Source organism: Armigeres subalbatus, chromosome 2 (genome assembly GCF_024139115.2).
Source record: "Armigeres subalbatus isolate Guangzhou_Male chromosome 2, GZ_Asu_2, whole genome shotgun sequence".
In the NCBI taxonomy this organism is placed as follows: domain Eukaryota; kingdom Metazoa; phylum Arthropoda; class Insecta; order Diptera; family Culicidae; genus Armigeres; species Armigeres subalbatus.
This window is the reverse complement of record NC_085140.1, coordinates 129,844,000-129,851,079: the sequence shown is the minus strand read 5'-3', so window position 1 is coordinate 129,851,079 and position 7,080 is coordinate 129,844,000.

Here is a 7,080-nt window from a genome sequence, read left to right as displayed (position 1 = left end):
GCGACCATTCAGCATCACGAATTCGCAAAACAACAGAACGATGCGTTTCAATATCCAACGCTTGTCAGTTGAAGAGGTTGCTGAACAATACCACCAGAAGCTGGACGAACGGATAGGAGATGCCACCGGATCTGGCGACAACAACAGATTGTGGGAAAATATTCACTAAGCTGTGACTGCAACAAGGCAGCAGAAAATACGACAGCGCTGTGACGCCAGCGAAATAGTTGGGTTGATGAGAAGTGCCAGAGTGTGACGGACAAGAACAATGGTGCTACGAGTCAAATGCTAGTGGCTCGTACCCGTTGCAATAGAGAGCGGTATAGTGTAGCAAGATATGGATAGAAACCATATGCGGAAGTTTTACACAACTGTCAATGGCGCGCGGCATAAGACTGCGCCAGTGCCCGCCATGTGCAATGACCGAGAGGGGAATTTGCTGACAGACAAGACTATGGTGGCAGCCAGATGGAATGAGCACTTCGAAGATTTGTTGAACGGTACAAATGAAGTTTTATTAAGGAGCAGGTTGGACATCGTCGGCGACGGTTAAACTGTGGACACACCAAAGCTGGATGAAGTAAAAAAAGCTGTAAATAAACTGAAAAACAGTAAAACTTCCGGGAAGGACAAGATCCCGGTCGAGCTTCTCTAACACGAGCAGCTGCATCAATCAATCCACCACATCATCCAGAAAATATGGGAAGATGAAGAACTGCCTATCGGCTGGTTGGATGGCCTCATATGCCTAATCTATAAAAAGGGTACAGATTAGAGTGTATTCTGTCCGTCGATCTAGACCAACACCGCTTGATGAGTCCTTCGTCGGCGAATACCAAGCAGGTTTTCGTGAGGACCGATCGACGACTGATCAGTTGTTTAGTCTACGAATGATCCTTGATAAATTGCGGAAGTACAACTTGCAGACTTGTGTAGCCCTAAGTTACCAGAACAAAGTTATGACATCGTATCTCCATGCATGCGTGTGGACGTCGCGGAGATCTGACCAGAAGAGGCAGAGTCATGGCTTGCTGCTCGCTGTTTGCACGCTGAAGTGTGAATTTATAAACACACGCTGCAGGCATTAATTGATTACAAAGATTACATAGATTACAAAGGGATCACCCTTCTGAACTCGGCGTACAAAATTCTGTCGTGTATTCTGTCTGTTGATCTGGACCAGGACCGCTTGAGGAGTCCTTCGTCGGCGAATACCAAGCAGGTTTTCGTGAGAGCCTATCAACGATGGATCAGATGTTTAACCTGCGGATGATCCTTGATAAATTACAGGAGTTTAACTTTCAGACATATGTAGCCCTTAATGATCGGAACAAAGCTATGACATCGACTTTCCGTGGATACGTGTGCACGCCACGGAGATCTGATCAGAAGAGACAGAGTCATGGCTTGCTACTCGCTGATTGACATGCTGAGGTGTGAATCTATAAACACACGCTAAAGGATTTTTACTCATACCCCACATTCCCCTATTTCATCCTGTCATTGAAAAGCAAAAAGAATCTTCTAGAATAGGATGCAATGCTTGTTTTTCTCCTAAGTTATCTAAATTAGGTTAACGAAGGTTAACAGCTGTTGCATTTGAGCAACCGGTTAGCTCCATTGCAAACTGCACAGTAAAAAAACTTGCATGTAGTTCCAATTTCTTAAAAAAACATTCCAAATCTTACCCAAATGCGCTCCAAAACTAAGCAGTGCTGAACTTCATTACTAATAAGATTTGAAAACAACCTAATAAAGAAAATCCATGCTAATCCAAATTCAATCCAAATAAAATCCAAATCAAATTCAATCCAAATCCATTTCAATCCAATCCAAATCCAATCCAAATCCAATCCAAATCCAATCCAAATCCAATCCAAATCCAATCCAAATCCAATCCAAATCCAATCCAAATCCAATCCAAATCCAATCCAAATCCAATCCAAATCCAATCCAAACCAAAACCAATCCAAATCCACTCCAATCCAATCCAAGCCACACCAATCCAATCCAAATCCAATCCCAATCCAAACCCAATCCAATCCAAATCCAATCCAAATCCAATCCAAATCCAATCCAAATCCAATCCAAATCCAATCCAATCCAAATCCAATCCAAATCCAATCCAAATAAAATCCAAATCAAATTCAATCCAAATCTATTTCAATCCAATCCAAATCCAATCCAAATTCAATCCAAATAAAATCCAATTCAATCCAAATCCATTTCAATCCAATCCAAATCCAATCCAAACCCAATCCAAATCCAATCCAAATCCAATCCAAATCCAATCCAAATCCAATCCAAATCCAATCCAAATCCAATCCAAATCCAATCCAAATCAATCCAAACCAAACCCAGATCCAATCCAAACCAATCCAAACCAATCCAAACCCAATCCAAACCAATCCAAATCCAATCCAAACCAATCCAAATCCAATCCAAACCAATCCAAACCAATCCAAATCCAATCCAAACCAATCCAAACCAATCCAAACCAACCAAACCAATCCCAAACCAATCCAAACCAATCCCAAACCAATCCAAACCAATCCAAACCAATCCAAACCAATCCAAACCAATCCAAACCAAACCAAACCAATCCAAACCAATCCAAACCAATCCAAACCAATCCAAACCAATCCAAACCAATCCAAACCAATCCAAACCAATCCAAACCAATCCAATCCAAACCAATCCAAACCAACCAAACCAATCCAAACCAATCCCAAACCAACCAAACCAATCCAAACCAATCCAAACCAATCCAAACCAATCCAAACCAATCCAAACCAAACCCAAACCAATCCAAACCAATCCAACCCAATCCAAACCAACCAAACCAATCCAAACCAATCCAAACCAACCAAACCAATCCAACCAATCCAAATCCAACCAAATCCAACCAATCCAGATCCAATCCAAATCCAATCCAAACCAATCCCAATCCAATCCAAACCAATCAAACCAAATCCAAACCAATCCAAACCAATCCAAACCAACCAAACCAAACCAAATCCAATCCAAACCAATCCAAACCAATCCAAACCAATCCCAAACCAATCCAAACCAATCCAAACCAACCAAACCAATCCAAACCAATCCAAACCAATCCAAACCAATCCAAACCAATCCAACCAATCCAACCAATCCAACACCAAACCAAACCAAACCAAACCAATCCAAACCAATCCAAACCAATCCAAACCAATCCAAACCAATCCAAACCAACCAAACCAATCCAAACCAATCCAAACCAATCCAACCAATCCAACCAAACCAAACCAAACCAATCCAAACCAATCCAAACCAATCCAAACCAATCCAAACCAACCAAACCAATCCAAATCCAATCCAAACCAATCCAAACCAACCAAACCAATCCAAATCCAACCAAACCAATCCAAACCAATCCAAACCAATCCAAACCAATCCAAACCAACCAAACCAATCCAAACCAATCCAAACCAATCCAAATCCAATCCAAACCAATCCAAACCAATCCAAACCAACCAAACCAACCAAACCAATCCAAACCAACCAATCCAAACCAATCCAAACCAATCCAAACCAATCCCAAACCAATCCAAACCAATCCAAACCAATCCAAACCAACCAAACCAATCCAAACCAATCCAAACCAATCCAAACCAACCAAACCAATCCAAACCAATCCAAACCAATCCAAACCAACCAAACCAACCAAACCAATCCAAACCAATCCAAACCAATCCAAACCAATCCAAACCAACCAAACCAATCCAAACCAACCAAACCAATCCAAACCAATCCAACCAATCCAAACCAATCCAAACCAATCCAAACCAACCAAACCAATCCAAACCAATCCAAACCAACCAAACCAATCCAAACCAACCAAACCAATCCAAACCAATCCAAACCAACCAAACCAATCCAAACCAACCAAATCCAACCAAACCAATCCAAACCAATCAAAACCAATCCAAACCAATCCAACCAATCCAACCAATCCAAATCAAACCAAAACCAAGTCCAATCCAAACCATCCAACCAATCCAAACCAATCCAAACCAATCCAAACCAATCCAAACCAATCCAAACCAATCCAAACCAATCCAAACCAATCCAAACCAATCCAAACCAATCCAAACCAACCAAACCAATCAAACCAATCCAAACCAATCCAAACCAATCCAGAACCAATCCAAACCAACCAAACCAATCCAAACCAACCAAACCAACCAAACCAATCCAAACCAATCCAAACCAATCCACCAAACCAATCCAAACCAATCCAAACCAACCGAATCCAATCCAAACCAACCAAACCAATCCAAACCAATTCAAGCAAACCAAATCAATCAATCCAAATCCATTTCAACCAATCCAAACCAATCCAAACAAAACCAAATCAAATTCAATCCAAACCATTTCAACCAATCCAAACCAATCCAAACAAAACCAAACCAACCAAACCATTTCAATCCAAACCAAACCAAACCAACCCCATCCAAACCCAATCCAAACCAACCGAAACCAATCCAAATCCAATCCAAACCAATCCAAACCAATCCAAACCCAATCCAAACCAATCCAAACCAACCAAACCAAATCCAAACCAAATCCAATCCAAACCAATCCAAACCAATCCAAACCAATCCAAACCAATCCAAACCAATCCAAACCAATCCAAACCAATCCCAAACCAACCAAACCAATCCAAACCAATCCAAACCAATCCAAACCAATCCAAACCAACCAAACCAATCCAAATCCAAACCAAACCAACCAAACCAATCCAAACCAACCAAACCAATCCAAACCAATCCAAACCAACCAAACCAATCCAAACCAATCCAAACCAATCCAAACCAATCCAAACCAACCAAACCAATCCAAATCCAATCCAAACCAATCCAAACCAATCCAAACCAATCCAAACCAATCCCAAACCAATCCAAACCAATCCAAACCAATCCAACCAATCCAAACCAATCCCAAACCAATCCAAACCAATCCAAACCAATCCAAACCAATCCAAACCAACCCAAACCAATCCAAACCAATCCAAACCAATCCCAAACCAACCAAACCAAACCAAATCCAAACCAACCAAATCCAATCCAAATCCAATCCAAACCAATCCAAACCAATCCAAACCAATCCAAACCAATCCAAACCAATCCAAACCAATCCAAACCAACCAAACCAATCCAAACCAATCCAAACCAATCCAAACCAATCCAAACCAATCCAAACCAATCCAAACCAATCCAAACCAATCCCAAACCAATCCAAACCAACCAAACCAATCCAAACCAACCAAACCAATCCAAACCAATCCAAACCAACCAAACCAATCCAAACCAACCAAACCAACCAAACCAATCCAAACCAATCCAAACCAATCCAAACCAACCAAACCAATCCAACCAATCCAAACCAATCCAAACCAATCCAAACCAATCCAACCAAACCAAACCAAACCAAACCAATCCAAACCAATCCAAACCAATCCAACCAATCCAAACCAATCCAAACCAATCCAAACCAATCCAAACCAACCAAACCAAATCCAATCCAAACCAATCCAAACCAATCCAACCAAATCCAAATCCAAACCAATCCAAACCAATCCAAATCCAATCCAAACCAATCCAAATCCAATCCAAACCAATCCCAAACCAACCAAACCAATCCAAACCAATCCAAACCAATCCAAACCAACCAAACCAATCCAAACCAATCCAAACCAATCCAAACCAATCCAAACCAACCAAACCAATCCAAATCCAATCCAAACCAACCAACCAATCCAAACCAATCCAAACCAATCCAAACCAATCCAAACCAAATCCAAACCAATCCAAACCAATCCAAACCAAACCAAACCAACCAAACCAATCCAAACCAATCCAAACCAATCCAAACCAATCCAAACCAACCAAACCAATCCAAACCAATCCAAACCAATCCAAACCAACCAAACCAACCAAACCAATCCAAACCAATCCAAACCAACCAAACCAATCCAAACCAATCCAAACCAACCAAACCAATCCAAACCAATCCAAATCCAATCCAAACCAATCCAAACCAATCCAAACCAATCCAAACCAATCCAAACCAATCCAAACCAACCAAACCAATCCAAACCAATCCAAACCAATCCAAACCAATCCAAACCAATCCAAACCAACCAAACCAATCCAAACCAACCAAACCAACCAAACCAACCAAACCAATCCAAACCAATCCAAACCAATCCAAACCAATCCAAACCAATCCAAACCAATCCAAACCAATCCAAATCCAACCAAACCAAACCAAACCAACCAAACCAATCCAAACCAATCCAACCAAACCAATCCAAACCAATCCAAACCAACCCAAACCAATCCAAACCAATCCAAATCCAATCCAAACCAATCCAAACCAATCCAAACCAATCCAAACCAATCCAAACCAATCCAAACCAATCCAAACCAATCCAAACCAACCAAACCAATCCAAACCAATCCAAACCAATCCAAATCCAATCCAAACCAATCCAAACCAACCAAACCAATCCAAACCAACCAAACCAATCCAAACCAATCCAAACCAATCCAAACCAATCCAAACCAATCCCAAACCAATCCAAACCAACCAAACCAATCCAAACCAATCCCAAACCAATCCAAACCAATCCAAACCAACCAAACCAATCCAAACCAATCCAAACCAATCCAAACCAATCCAACCAACCAAACCAACCAATCCAAACCAATCCAAACCAATCCAAACCAACCAAACCAATCCAAACCAACCAAACCAATCCAAACCAATCCAAACCAACCAAACCAATCCAAATCCAATCCAAATCCAATCCAAATCCAATCCAAATCCAATCCAAATCCAATCCAAATCCAATCCAAACCCAATCCAACCCCAATCCAAATCCAATCCAAATCCAATCCAAATCCAATCCAAATCCAATCCAAATCCAATCCAAATCCAATCCAAATCCAATCCAAATCCAATCCAAATCCAATCCAATCCTAATCCAATCCAAATCCAACTCAATCTAATCTAAATCCAATCCAAATTCAATCCAAA